The sequence below is a fragment of the Trifolium pratense genome, linkage group LG2 (genome assembly GCF_020283565.1).
Source record: "Trifolium pratense cultivar HEN17-A07 linkage group LG2, ARS_RC_1.1, whole genome shotgun sequence".
Lineage (NCBI taxonomy): Eukaryota > Viridiplantae > Streptophyta > Magnoliopsida > Fabales > Fabaceae > Trifolium > Trifolium pratense.
The window spans coordinates 53,296,554-53,312,811 of record NC_060060.1 but is presented as its reverse complement, the minus strand read 5'-3'; the positions used below and the strand labels follow the sequence as shown (position 1 = coordinate 53,312,811).

Genomic DNA, 16,258 nt, shown 5'->3' with positions numbered 1-16,258 from the left:
GGATTCTCCTTTGAAGCATAATGGTGTGGCTTTGTTTATAGGATTAATCTACATATTGTGCTTTACTATTCGGCCCGGTAACATAATTTATTGATTATTGAAAGAAGAGGTCTGTGATTATAATGGTTTATTCATTCAAATTTATGTGTATCGTCATGTCTTGGTGTATTTGGACCGTTAGTCATTGGCATATGGTAGTTCTTTTATGGTTCCTATTTTTAAATACCTCACTCTCGGTGTCCATTTTAACCATTTTGTTGATACATTTCATGGTACAATGATGTTATTTGAGGAAAATGGACATTTTTAATCTATACATCTAGACTATATATTGACCGACAAAACAAATAATTGTACTTTTTCACACAATTTGAAATGATGTTCGGCCACATTCACATTTAGAAGCTTACCATGTTCTACAAGTTGAGATTAATAGTATATAGTTTAATATATGATTTTAATTTTGTCTAATGCAATTTTCTTCTCAATAACTGCACTATACATTTAAAGATGTATTAGCATTAGAACTTGACCTTCTCTATCACATATTGAACTGAACGAATTTCTTATTTATATATAGAAATTCACGTGACAGTGTGTCATGCTAGATGAAGGGACTAAAAAACATGTGCGCAGTGCTATCACAAGTGGAAATGGACTCTTTGTTCTATTGAGACCGTAAAAACCACACCAAATATTGTGTGCAGTTGTCGGACCCAAAGAGGTAAAATTTTTACAGGTGCAACCAAAATTTTTAATCGCCAAGTATTTGGTAATATTCAGTACCATTAAAAAAATTATTTGAGGACAAAATTTCAAAAGTATGCGCATATTGGGAATTCGGCCGTGATAAGATTTTGTAACTTTTGAATTTTTGTTTCAGGACAAACTACCAAGCTTGATGAAGAATTCATTTTTGGTCTACCATTGAATCTGGATGTTGTATGTTATCTAATTACTTTCTATCATAAGAGTGAATGCAATTTGATTATGAACTATATAGCAAGTAAATTCTAGAATGCAATTTGATTATGAACTATATAGCAAGTAAATTATAGAAATATCAATTGCAAAACTTTAAATAAGTCTAATTCTTTATAATCATTCACTTATTTTTTATTAAGGTCTTCATTTCTATATGAAGTGTAGGCTCTACTTTCAGATTGATAAGTGAATGATTTGGAAAATGCATAACTTGAAACAAATGCCTTCTTCCCAAACGAAATTGGCCAAAGTTGGTAAAGAAGAAATAGTTGTTACAGCGCATCAATTGCGTTGAAGATGTACAAGCTAAAACATACTGGTAGTTTTTATAATTTAGTCCTTTTACATTGGTAGAAAATGTTTGAATTTCTGGAATTTGCAGCATATCATTTATGTCCAGCAATTTCTGTAGTAATTATAAATTGCTATAATTTTCAGGTGGGGGGCAACTTAAGGGTCCAGCTATAGACACAGTCCTTGCATTAATGTAATATTTTCTTCAAATTGGACAAGTGGTAATACAACTATAAACTTCATGTTTGTGATTGTATCTTTATAAATTATAGCACAATTATATATCCATTAGGAAGTTAAATTAGATTTAGCATATATACTTTCATCAACTACCATTTATTTTATATTTTTTCCGTATGTCAACCAAAAGTTAACGAGATAACTTGAATACCTAATCAAAGATCACGACAAAACAAAACATACTCATAGATTTTAATCAATTAATTTATATATAAATGCAGTGCATTGTTTTTGTCATTGTTAATTCAATTCAAACACATTAAAAGAGTTTAAGGGCCTATTTTTGTAAGGATGCCTTCTTTGACATTCCAAGCACATGATAAGTGTTTAAAGGGGGCCTATTTTTGTTGGTATACTTTTCTTTTAAAGAACAATTCAGTTTCATGTTACTGAGATTCGAAAGTTTAGATCCCTTGGGATAGGTTGCAGGATAGGTATATTTGTGATTTATCATTTCTCTAAGTACTACATATTGAATTTACTTAAATTATCCCCTACCATGCCGAGTTGCTTAAAAACCGCTAACATCTCTCAGTTGTAGAGCTTATGATAATTGTGGATGGCTTACTTTCTTTCCCATTATTTGTATCATTAATGATACATTTTATTGTCTCGCGGGCATATATTCATTAGTTTTGCATCCATTATTGATGTTGCCTTTTTTTTTGTACAACATTCTTGACGTGGCTTTATCATATATATATTTTTGAAGTTTGCATTATGCTACATTTAGAGTTGGCCTTCCTAATACATTTAGTTAACCTTATTCAGCATTGGGTGTGCATCTGTAGCCGGTCTTGGTTGGGGAGTATTTGAAAGGGATTAGAGTTTACGATTGGACCAATAATGCCACAGTGATCTTATTTGAAATCTATCTATTTATATATTATTTGAGAACTTTTTTTCAAGTTTTATTGTACACGTGGCACTCTCAGATGAATCCTCTTATAATATTGTTTTGGCATTAATGTCTCATAATCAAATCTATAATCAAATCAAAATCACCGGAAAAGCCACTCTCCGCCACCACCACGAAAAATTTCTCTATCTCCTTCTCCCTTTTGTCTCTCGCTCTCTCTTCTCCATGCGACAGAAAGGTACAATTTGTTAAAAATCTATAATTTTTCTAGGTTTTAGTTTTCTGGAAAATTTTGATTTTGGAAATTTTGATTTGTTTATTTGATTGATTGATCGAATAAATACAGATAATAGATATACTCAATCCTTCTTATTGTGTTGTCATGTTGAGTTAGAAATTTTTTGACGTTGTTAGGTTAGAGTTAGGAAATTTTTCTCTGCATAATGTGGTTTAGTTTCTCTTTAACATGTTTTTCCTAATTTCTGGACAGAACACTTATACAATAATTAATTCATAATTAGTCTCTTCGCTCTAAGTATAATTAAGATGTGTATGCGTGTTTTTAATCAAATTGCGTGTTAATATTGATAAAATGGTTGGATAATTATTTGTTATGCTCTTAATGCTTGTGCTGTATCCGAGCTTGCATATCGGCTCAGTTTATTTCTTTCTTTGTTTAGTTTAATAATTTATTTGAATAGTTGTTACAAGAAACTCACTCGCAGTTCGGTAATTATGACGTCTTTGATAATGTTTATTGCAACCAGGGAAAACTGTAACAATGTTTATTTTACTTTTTATTACTAAGTAGCCGTTTTAAACTCATAAACTGTAGAATTGATTCTCTTAATTAATTTGTGCAAGTCAATAATATGGTTTTAAATGTGTTGTTTTTCATTATTCCAATTTCCCCACAGATTGACCAAATGCACAGTTTCAAAGGCTTTGAAATATTTCATATTATTGGGCCTTTGCTTAGCAACACAATCAGTGTGATATGTTTTTGTTCTATAAAAAACAAGTAATGGCAACAAACCATTCGTTCCTCAATCCATCGTCAGCGGCATCACTCCTTCAACCTACACAGTAACTTGAACATGATCGAAGGAATGTGCAGCTTCAGCCTATCCTTGGGTATTTAGCACATCTTACAATGTTTTTTTTCCCTTCTATTTGGCTATGTTGACATGCATCATTTTGATTTATTTGTTGTTCAGGAAATAAACCTAAATTGAAAGAGCATATGCAATAATGTGTTGGTCATGCTGAGGAGATTAAAAAGCTTGCTAAAGTTCACACTCAGGTTTTTGAAGTAAAATAATTTATGGTTTTTTATCATCATTTCCTCTTTCCTGATGTTTTATTTTTCATCATAGGAAGTCACTGATAACTTGATTTTGAAGTTGATAGAGGACTTAATAATATGATAATATCATTAGAGTGAAAAATCTAGCTGCGTCCTTCTCTCATAATATGATGATATTTGCCCTTCTCTGGACTATGTCCACTTTGCAGCATCTCTGTCTTCAAGTCATTAATTTTTCAAGTTTCATGGTCCTCGCCCTGTCAGACGGTACAAACGAGGGATAATCTTTTTGTTTTCATTTTGCTTTTACTGCAACTTTTTTGCTTGCTTCTTGCCACTGTAATTTTGATTTATCTTTTTTTTAGGAATCGAGTTAAAGCGTATTTATATAGTTTACCATTGCTACGAAGGAAAAGAGTATGAAAAGGTATGTTTGCATCATATTCTTTTGTCCCATTTTTTTTGGATTGCAATACACACCATTTGCAAAAATAATTATTGGTATGTATATGCGGATAAATGATTTGGTTATGATTGACATATCTCTGAAAATCACATCATATTGACATGGTCATTAGTATAGGTTTGTCGGTAATATATTTAGTAGGATTACACCACATTTTTTTATGAAATACAAATGGAAAATAGGATTCCATCTGACAAATGGGAATACTAGCCTCTATTATTTTTCATTTCTTTCATACTTTAAGTTTTATCTTTTGTGGCAGATTTGGCTTCATTTATCAAGTATAAAAGATATATGAGTAAATATTCGTTGAATCCATTATTGCATGATCCCCGTAGGATCTACCTTTGATGACTTAAGAGTGTTGACCACATGGTAAATAGTAGTTTCTTCCTCTTTTTTATTTACTATGTTTTATGGTTCTATAAATGGAATGTTAATTTGATTGTGAATGAGGAAGCCACAAACAATGATCTTTGTTTAGTTTTATATTGGATATACTCTTCAATTTTTCTTTTTTACCTTTTGTTTTGATTTCAAGTATTTTTTTATTCTGCATTCTGTTTTGATGTTATTATATTTGCATTTATGGTTCTTTATTACTTTTTGATCAAATTATATGCATATGCTTCATAAATTAAGACTACAGTAGGTGTTGTTTTTTTCTCTCAATATGAAATCAATTGGTTGATTGCACGATAGTGTAATGACATAAGAAGTTACAAACTTGATATGGAAGACTCTGAAGTCTGCAAAAGGAAGAGTCACCAACTTAGTCACCTTAGATAAGAATCTAGAAAAAATTTCTGTTAGAATATGAGTCATTGTTTTATGTCTGTTATCTTAAGAAACATTCATATCATCTCATGTACACCATATGAAAAATGGAATGAAGGGGTAAAATGTTGAAGAAATTAGTTAATGCTAGGACAAATCTTTCGTCTTTCAAGTTTCAACCACTATTTTTATGTGTCTAAGCTCAATTCTCAAGTTCTCTTTTTTTTTTTTAAACATATTAAGTTCTCATTATATGCTTTGATGTTGTTGTTTCATGGTGAGGATATCCAACGAGTGTTAGTATATAGATTGATTACTATGATTGGATCTGGTCAGTTTTCTCTCTTGCAAAGTTCAAGTGATGCACTCTCTTTCACTCATTAATTATTCCAATTAATATTTGCATAAGGATCTCTACACAATTTAAAGAAATTACATCTGAAATATAATCTTATTAATTTATAGGATATGCCCCTGTTGTGTTGATAAAAATCCATTTTTTTTCTTCTTTCTTTTATCCACTATGGACTTGCAAACTTGAAGGTGGTGTAAATCTGAATATTTGAGTACCATTACTTTATCTTTTTCTTTCTTTTTTCTTTCCTTTTTCCAGTTTAATTATGCTTAAAAGACCATTAACTCTATTGAGTACCATTACTTTACCTTTTTTTTATATCTCATTCTTTATTCATTTTAATATTCGTTATTTTACAGGACTTTCGGAACATATTTTTTCTGCAGTGATGTTGCTATTCAACCAACAACCACGATAAAAAGGGCAATAACCATTCGGACCATGGATTCAAATTGCGGTCCACGTCCGCAATTGTGCCGCAATATTGCTTATGGTAGCCTTTACAGTTGCATCACACTGCAATTGCAGCGTGATTTTCAATCCTGTGTGCGGCCACATCAAGAATTGCATCAGACGATTTCAACTATATTTGTTCAAATTTTCTCACAAAAATTTAAATTTTAGTACTCAAATTTCAATCAACTTTAGATCTAATGAAAAAATTTACATTTGACGGTTTCTCAACTTTGTATTTCAAGCACCTTTCAATTAGTATTTACGAAGTAAACTAAAATTGTGCTATATATGTGAGGAAATAGTGTATTGTCACAGTGGTGCTACTAGAGTAATTTGTGGAAATATAAAATTATTTCCTATCTGCCATGCACATCACAACAACGACAATGACCACAATTGTAACTACTACATCCGCAACTTCATTTTAAAACCATAATTTTAATTATATAGTATTTTCATTGAATATATATCAAGTGTATTTATATTTAGTTTGAATAAGCATTCTTCTTATATAGTAATACTATTTTATAACTGATCAATATTTTTAGACCAGAGAAGAAAATATAATCTTGCAGTGATTAATCATCGATCATGTAGTATTATTTTTAGAGCATATATATTATTAACAAGATATCTTGAATAATTGATAATTAATTAATATACATATCATGGAAGTCCATATCTAAAAATAATTTTTATTTTTATAGAGATAAAAAATTTTTTTAACTCTTTTATAAATATATTTTTACCCGTGCTTGGCACGGGTCCGGATACTAGTATGTAATAAGCCAGACTTATTTCCCTTTCTCTCTCCTCTCCTCATTCAACCTCATTCCTCACATTTAATGTTGATATACATATATTTATAATAAAATGGAATATGCCTTATATTCTTTTTTTTTAAAAACAGTAATATTCTAATATGCCTTATTTCAAAAAGGAATGAAATATGCCTTATATTAAATTGCCTACTTAAAAAGGAAATAATTCATAATGAAATAATTCTAATTAATTAAAATATTCGATTTAAAAATAATAATAAAAATATTTCATTTATTATTATTTCAACTTCAAATATTTTATTTTTTGACTAACTTCAAATAATTTTTAAAACCAATTTTTATTTATTTATTTATTTTTGTGGATGAAATGATTTAAACAAAATGAAAAAACGTGAAAATAATATTTTATATTTTTTTAAAATGAATCATGGCTTGACCAAAAAAAAAAAAGAATCATGGAATTTTCTTTTTTGAAAAAGATGTGATAATATATGAATGTTTTTGATTGTTGATGAATCATGTAATTTATTATTTTGACTAATTGGTCATATTTGTTATTAATGATTTTAATTTCATATTAAAGACAAAATTATTCATATCTCCATTTTTCTCTCTATATATATATATGATCTTTGTGTGAATACTACAACTCACAATTTTTCAAATCTTTTCTTTTAGTTATTTCTCTTAGTTATTTTCATTGTTATTTATTTACTTGAATTACTTGAATTTTTAATTTATTCTCTCTTTTAAGAATCATATTTGTTGTCTTTATAATTTTCTTCAACTTTTTCTTCTTTATTCTATAATTTTGTTGATCATTCTCTCTTTTTCTATTTTTCAGGAATGTGATCATAAAGAAAGATATGGAACACGAGAAACAAAGTTGTTTTCATGGGAGAATGCAAACTATAATATATAATGAATACTACAACTCACAATTTTTTAAATCTTTTTCTTTTAGTTATTTCTCTTAGTTATTTTCATTGTTATTTATTTACTTGAATTACTTGAATTTTTAATTTATTCTCTCTTTTATGAATCATATTTGTTGTCTTTATAATTTTCTTCAACTTTTTCTTCTTTATTCTATAATTTTGTTGATCATTCTCTCTTTTTCTATTTTTCAGGAATGTGATCATAAAGAAATATATGGAACACGAGAAACAAAGTTGTTTTCATGGGAGAATGCAAGAATATTGAGAACATTTTGTTATTAATAAAATAATAGTGAATTATTGACAAAATAAATAGTAATTTTTTTTATATTGTAATTATTATTATTTTATAATAAAATGGAATATGCCTTATATTCTTTTTTTTAAAACAGTAATATTCTAATATGCCTTATTTCAAAAAGGAATGAAATATGCCTTATATTAAATTGCCTACTTAAAAAGGAAATAATTCATAATGAAATAATTCTAATTAATTAAAATATTCGATTTAAAAATAATAATAAAAATATTTCATTTATTATTATTTCAACTTCAAATATTTTATTTTTTGACTAACTTCAAATAATTTTAAAAACCAATTTTTATTTATTTATTTTTGTGGATGAAATGATTTAAACAAAATGAAAAAACGTGAAAATAATATTTTATATTTTTTTAAAATGAATCATGGCTTGACCAAAAAAAAAAAAGAATCACGGAATTTTCTTTTTTGAAAAAGATGTGATAATATACGAATGTTTTTGATTGTTGATGAATCATGTAATTTATTATTTTGACTAATTGGTCATATTTGTTATTAATGATTTTAATTTCATATTAAAGACAAAATTATTCATATCTCCATTTTTCTCTCTATATATATATATATATATATGATCTTTGTGTGAATACTACAACTCAAGATTTTTCAAATCTTTTCTTTTAGTTATTTCTCTTAGTTATTTTCATTGTTATTTATTTACTTGAATTTTTAATTTATTCTCTCTTTTATGAATCATATTTGTTGTCTTTATAATTTTCTTCAATTTTTTCTTCTTTATTCTATAATTTTGTTGATCATTCTCTCTTTTTCTATTTTTCAGGAATGTGATCATAAAGAAAGATATGGAACACGAGAAACAAAGTTGTTTTCATGGGAGAATGCAAGAATATTGAGAATATTTTGTTATTAATAAAATAATAGTGAATTATTGACAAAATAAATAGTAATTTTTTTTATATTGTAATTATTATTATTTTATAATAAAATGGAATATGCCTTATATTCTTTTTTTTAAAACAGTAATATTATAATATGCCTTATTTCAAAAAGGAATGAAATATGCCTTATATTAAATTGCCTACTTAAAAAGGAAATAATTCATAATGAAATAATTCTAATTAATTAAAATATTCGATTTAAAAATAATAATAAAAATATTTCATTTATTATTATTTCAACTTCAAATATTTTATTTTTTGACTAACTTCAAATAATTTTTGAAACCAATTTTTATTTATTTATTTATTTTTGTGGATGAAATGATTTAAACAAAATGAAAAAACGTGAAAATAATATTTTATATTTTTTTAAAATGAATCATGGCTTGACCAAAAAAAAAAAAAAGAATCATGAAATTTTCTTTTTTGAAAAAGATTTGATAATATATGAATGTTTTTGATTGTTGATGAATCATGTAATTTATTTTTTTGACTAATTGGTCATATTTGTTATTAATGATTTTAATTTCATATTAAAGACAAAATTATTCATATCTCCATTTTTTTCTCTCTATATATATATATGATCTTTGTGTAAATACTACAACTCACAATTTTTCAAATCTTTTCTTTTAGTTATTTCTTTTAGTCATTTTCATTGTTATTTATTTACTTGAATTACTTGAATTTTTAATTTATTCTCTCTTTTATGAATCATATTTGTTGTCTTTATAATTTTCTTCAACTTTTTCTTCTTTATTCTATAATTTTGTTGATCATTCTCTCTTCTTCTATTTTTCAGGAATGTGATCATAAAGAAAGATATGGAACACGAGAAACAACGTTGTTTTCATGGGAGAATGCAAGAATATTAAGAACATTTTGTGGGGCCTCAAATTAACTTCTTAATTTGGATGCTAATAGTGTTTATTCTTTTGCTTGATAGTGTAATAATCATATTAGTTGTCTTCATTGTTAATCATTTGTTGTAATGGGTTGAAGTACCTCTTCCTGCATCTTATTTTGATTTTGTCTATAAAAAAAAATAAAAAAAACTAAACCACATTTGTTGTCAAATATTAATTAATAAAATTATTTATGTATACATCGATCAATTTCTGGCGTTTTTTTTCTTCTTTGGTGCCTTAAAAAAAGGTTTCCTCTTTAATATTTGATTGAAAGTTTTCTCTTTACATTCAACTACTCACTTCGTCCCATATTATAAGGAAAAAAAATTACTTTTTTATGTCCAAAATTATAAGCAAAAAAAACTAACTTTTATCATTTTCAAGATTTACTTTTATTTATTCTCATAAAATTAAATGCAAATTGCATTTAATTTACTCTCTCTCTCTTCTTTCCTCAATAATAAATAACCAATAAAAATTCTTTTTACATCTTCCCATGAAACTTATTTCAAGAAAAACACAAAAAATCATACTTCAAATCATCATATTCCACTTTTCTTAATAAGTGTGAAATTTTTTTTTTGCTTATATTATGGGATGGAGGGAGTATGATAGAAATTTGCATTTATATTTTTTTACAAAAATTTGCATATATAACAAGTTTTTTTTGCTAAAAAAATAAGTTTATTTTTCGGTACCAAAATATTATCACATATAACAAGCTAATTATTACTGACCACCATCATCTACGCGACATTTAATAGACCGGACAAATATATTTCCCTAAATAAAAAATTCTTATAGTTTTTTTGGTACAAAAAAATCTTATACTTTTTTCAGTCAAAAAAATCTTATACTTAATACCGTAAAATAATCTTTTATAAACAAAATAAAAATTTGAAAGTCACAAGATAATGCATCATCTCCATTGATTTTGGTGTAATGAAAACCCCTTTAAATTAATTTGAATTGCTGGTAATTCTGCCGATTCAATGCACCAAAAAAATCAAAAGTTATCAATACTTAGGTATATGAACAATGGTGACTGTGTAATTGAAATCGGCGAGGAGAAGATATATTTTCAAACTTTGCTACGTTATATATTGAACAAGGAAACCAGAGAATTCAGTTTTTGAATTATTGAAATTGAAATCAATAGGATTGATCGAGTGAAAAGGATACACCGTAATTAAATAGAATTGTGTTAATTTAGAAACTATTATGAGCCTTAGATTAAATAAAATATACGGTTGAGATTTGGTGTCAAACTATTATGAGCCTTAGATTAAATAAAATATACGGTGCTTATAAAAAAAATATACGGTTGAGATTTGGTATCAAACTAAACTTTGGCACCTGCTGTCGACGAATCCTTACTCATTTTATAATATTATTGACTTTCTTCAAAAGATTATGCAAAATTAAATTGAAATAATAAAAAAATTACTTAATATTTCGGCACTAGCATTTTCGGCATTTCTGCAAGTTGAGTTAGGATTTGTGGACTGAGAGCTCATATTTTTACTCATATATATTAATACATAGACCTATTTTTTGTATTTTTTATGGGGTCTATATATGTTTTTTATTTTATTTTTTATTTATACGAGATCTATTTTTTTAATTTATACATGGACTATATTTATATTAATATATTAATACGCGGTCTATTTTTATTTTATAATTTATATCGGGCCGGTATTTTTACTCATGTATTTATATGAGTACTATATTTTTATTCAAATATTAATACATAGACCTATTATTTTAAAACTTTATACAATATACAAGGTTCTATATTTATTTTTGTTCATGCATTTATTTTAGGGAGTATATATTTAGCTTATCTAGAGATAATTCTAGGTCTCAGGATGAGAATAGATGAGTATATATAGAAAGTGACGATTCTTTAGAAATGTAGAGTGGCCTATATAGGCCTAGGAATAACAACTTGGGGCGAGATATCCTCACCACGATGTGAAGATGACCGTTCCACCTATTTAGGGACATATATCTCACATGGACTATAATTTTGGTCCTCAATCTCCTGAGGTTTGACGGAGTTCATGCTTACCCCTTCTTCCATTTAGGGAAATATCTTCACCAGACCCTCTATCCCGACGGGCCTTTCATCATTTTTAGGCGAACAACCCACTTAGGCGAGTTAGGTCTTAGGCGATGATGCCCCGATATTTTGTCCAGTACAATTTTATTTTGAGGGTATTGATGTGGAAATTAACTAATATAAGATAATTTTTTTAGGTTATTTTTGTTTCATATTTATTTTACTATAGATATTATGAGATTAATTTAACTCTTTTTTTTTGTTTGCTTAGAGACCTTCAAGAGTATATATTTTACTCATATATTAAGGACATGCGTTATTTTTCTATAATTTATATGAGGGTCTACTTTTTTATTTACTTACATGGGGTTATATTTATATTCATATATTAATACGGGGCCTATTTTTATTTTGTAATTTATGTAGATTTTTTTTGTAATTTATATGAGACTTATATTTTTACTCATATTATCAGGAGTCGGGATGACAATTTGACACATCCCCAATGGGCACCCACAAAAAAACCCACGACGGATAGGGTAAAAACCCGTATGTTGGGTACGGGTACGAGTATAGGTAATTACCCATAAAAATGAGCGGGTATTGGTGCGGGTACGGGTACCTTAGCACCCACCTCGCGCCATACCCACAAAATATTTATTTTTTTTATTTTATTTATATTATTATATAATAATATATATGTATATCAATTTTAAAAAATTATACTCTTATACATTTTTAATAAAAATGTTTATTTATAAGATTATGCAAATCCAATGTGAATATGTCAACAAATATATGAATTTTAACTTGAGGTTAGTAATGATTTTGTTTATAATTTTCTATTAAAATGATATGATTTTTTATAATTGATCAATTTATTTTTCGCAAAAATGCGGGTAACCGGTACGGGTATGGGTACTTAGGTGCCCATAGGGTATGGGCACAGGTACAAAGGTTGTTACCCATGCAGGGTTTGGGGACGAGTATATGTATTTTTTTCAAACTGCGGGTATGGGGATGAGTACTATAGTACCCTACTCATACTCTACCAATTGTCATGCCTAATCAAGAGGATATTGACATGTACAATTAAATGATATAAGTTATACATGGTTCTATATTTATTTAATATTTTGTTTCATATTTATTTTACTAATGATATTATGAGGAATTTTTTTGTAATTTATATGAGGCTTATTTTTTTTACACATATATTAATATAAGACTTATATTTTTACTCATATAATAATACAAGGGACATTTTTTTTTTTGTTAATTAATATGGGGACTACTATTCGGTTCAAACTTTAAAAAGTAAATTTTCACTTGAAGTGTTGTCTACTTAAACTTTGGTTAGTCTCTTCTACTTCAAATTCTATTGTGTAATATTTTTTGAGTTTAATGAAGATGCACTGACAGTGTAAAATTATTTTACACAATCATGTAATAAAAAAATTTCAATTTGACATGTCATATCAACAAAATGGGGTGAAGTGACGGAAAACATGGTTGTTATTGGTTGACAATATAAAATTATTTTACACCATTAGTGCATACTCATTTTTCTCATATTTTTGATGTCGTTTTCGTTTTCTTTTAAATTATGATTTTTTTTTCCAGTTTTCTTATGAACTTAAATCAAGCGAGTTTTGAAATCGGACTAAACCGGTTGGTCCGATCAGTTGAACGGTGTCTATGTCTGATCCATATCGGGTTGAAAACTGATATACTACAAAATTTTAAAATTGGAAAAATCGAAGAAAAAAATCGCCGTTTCGGTTTACGTCCCTTAGTTTTAATCTATTTCTTTTTGTCTTAATAAAATTTTAGCATAAAATTAAACAAAAAAAAAATAGCATAAAAAAAATTAATTTCAAAATAAAGAATAATAATATATAAATCACACGATAATTGTTAAATTTGTAAAAATCAATTAGGCCTTTCTAGCCCGTGCTTGGGAGTAATTACCGATAGAAAATCAAGTTTTTGGCCAATGTAAGACCTCTATAAACAACATAAAGTTTCGCAAGCATCATGTCAGACGACTCACGAATTAAGCCAGAAAAGTCTGGTAAGTAAAAATATAAATTGTATCTGATAAGACCCTCATAACTAGCTCTAATCGGGGAACCTAAACAACTACCGTCAACGTTGAGGACCACCAAGAGAAGTTTTCATTGTTCCATTTGATGAACCTGTACCAACGTGATTAGAGGAGAAAAAAGACGTGAAAATCTCGACCAAGCTCTGGATGTTGAAGGATAGCTGATTTAAGGACAAGATTCATTGTTTAAATAAATTAAATTATGATATCTCCATACACCAAACACCAGCCGAGAAGGAATTAGCTTGGGGACACATGGAGCCAACCTTGAGCCAATCATGTGCGTCAATTATAGAGAAGAAAGTTCAGTCATTGAATTCAATGTGGTGCCAAAGGTTTCTAGAGAATGTATAGTCCTGAACACAATGAAGGAAAGTCGTTTCCTGGAGGCCACATCGAGTAAAAATAGAGGAAGTGTCCAACTTCCGATGATTGAGTAAGGATAAAGCAGGAACCGAATTATGTCAGGCTAACCGTAAGAAAAATATGATATTCGCATGTAACTAATTTACTTTAAATAAAATGCAGAAAGTCAAAAGTTTAGAAATAAAAAGATGATCTTCGAATGTAACTACTCTACTTTATTTTATGTGCGCAACAAATTTGAATTGTGTTAAATTGTTTTTGTAATAAAAATAAATTTAAATGTATATTGGTCTTCATATTTTCATAAAAGTAAAATTTAGATCCCTTATTAAAAAAAAATGATTTTTTGGGCTTATTTGTTTTTTCCAAAATTTTAGTCATTATTTAATTATTGGCATTTTAATTTTTGAAGTAGCAAAATTTGTTACACATATTTTTAAAGACAAAAAAATTTGGTGACTTATTAAACATATATATATTAGTGTAATTTATCATTTTTTGTGTTAGATAATTATGAAATTTGAAATATTAAAATCTTAATTTTTATAGTCACTTTTTAACCCGTGCTTGGCACGGGTCCGGATACTAGTTTAAGGTAAGTTGAATATGTCACGGACTATTTGATAGAAAATGGATGAAAACAGATACTAATTTGATAATAAGTAATGAATGTTCACGTAGGACCAAATTGAGAAATATTTGAAAAAGATAAAGATTGATTTAATATATTAAAAAAGTCAGAGACCTATTTAATAACGAGATACAAAGACGGACCAATGAGGTTGCTCATGTCTTAGCAATGGTGGTCACATCTCTAGCTAGTTTCCACCTCTTTATTGATGTACCCATATGTATTGGTAACATAGTTAATAATGAAATGCTATAAGTCTTTTTCTTTAAAAAAACGAGATACAAAGACAGACCAATTTGATAGTTTAATTCAATGTGTTTTTTTTTAAGAAGCCGATAAATATATTAAGGCCAATGTTAAACGGTCAAGAATAAAACAAGCACAAAATATATGCATAATCAAAAATAAAACAAAAAGTCATTAGAGGGCTAAAGGACTCACCCTCTCAAAATAATTACATCCAAAAAGACAAAATAATGGATGGATCCACCAAGAATTAAATCATAGTTAAAGCTTTCTTTTTTAGAAAGTTTCTTTTGGTATCTTATTTACTTCTCGCGTGCCCTTCTCATATCCATTTTTACCCTTCCGCTACTTAAGTTTAAGTAGTGGATGCTATAAAAATGAGAAAAAACACCCCCCAACATAAAAAATTTAAAATTTTACACGTTCGTTACTTAAGTAGCGGACATAAAAAGGTAGTTTAGTAATTTTGTAGGGTTGACCATGAAATTTGGTATTCCTTAGTTTCTCTGTTTCTTCATATATTTTTTTCCTTTACTGTAGTGCAGCCAGCTCCATGGTGTGGTGTGCCTGTTGACCCCTTTCTTCCTTTCATTCCTCAAGCTGCTTTGCTTGTTAACACCTCCATGTTTCTTATTGGGCTACCACTAGTATAAGTCCAATGTTTTCTTCTTTTTATTGGGCCAATTTTAGTAAAGTATTTCTCCTCCTTTTCTATTCACACCAACCCATTCACTAAAATTCATATAATAATAATATTTACACTAAATCATAAACCAGTTAACTTTAACTTGAATCAAGAAAATAAAAACTACACGAAATTACTAGGTTTTTCTTAAAATTACTAACTATGAATACATTAGTCTCTAATAAATCTATAACGTCCAAACAAGACCGACCCAAATAGAAAAAACAGAAGCATGAGGATAGTTCATGTTTTAATGATATTTCATTGTTTCTGTTCTTTGTGGCCATTACTTCATCAACCATACGACGCTGTTGCATTATCGGAACCTTGATAATTTATTTAATCACGAACTATCCTTTTCAAAAAATCACAATCACATATAACAATAAATCAAACTAAGTTTCTATGAATATTAACATTGGCAAAAAAGACACGATCTATATTGTTAGAACATCAACTCATGTTGTAACAAATGACATTGGTAACGAATTTCGGTCAATTGTGTCTGCGTCTATGGCTATAATTTATTTATGTTATTATTTCAAACTTAAGATTTACAAATTACTACTTGT

General features: G+C 27.8%; 1 long non-coding RNA gene across 3 annotated transcripts; it reads left to right on the top strand.

Annotated features, from left to right (window-relative positions):
- The first annotated feature begins 1,422 nt into the window (after window positions 1-1,422).
- LOC123903905 lies at window positions 1,423-5,785 on the top strand. Of its 3 annotated transcripts, none has more exons than XR_006808220.1 (6): window positions 1,423-1,499; window positions 3,295-3,511; window positions 3,595-3,680; window positions 3,893-3,950; window positions 4,049-4,110; window positions 4,412-4,524. It is a non-coding gene; the product is annotated as an uncharacterized LOC123903905 (long non-coding RNA). The 3 variants fall into 3 exon arrangements; XR_006808219.1 differs by having other exon boundaries at window positions 3,754-3,950; XR_006808218.1 differs by lacking the exon at window positions 4,412-4,524 and adding an exon at window positions 5,641-5,785 and having other exon boundaries at window positions 1,452-1,499.
- The last annotated feature ends 10,473 nt before the right edge of the window (window positions 5,786-16,258 follow it).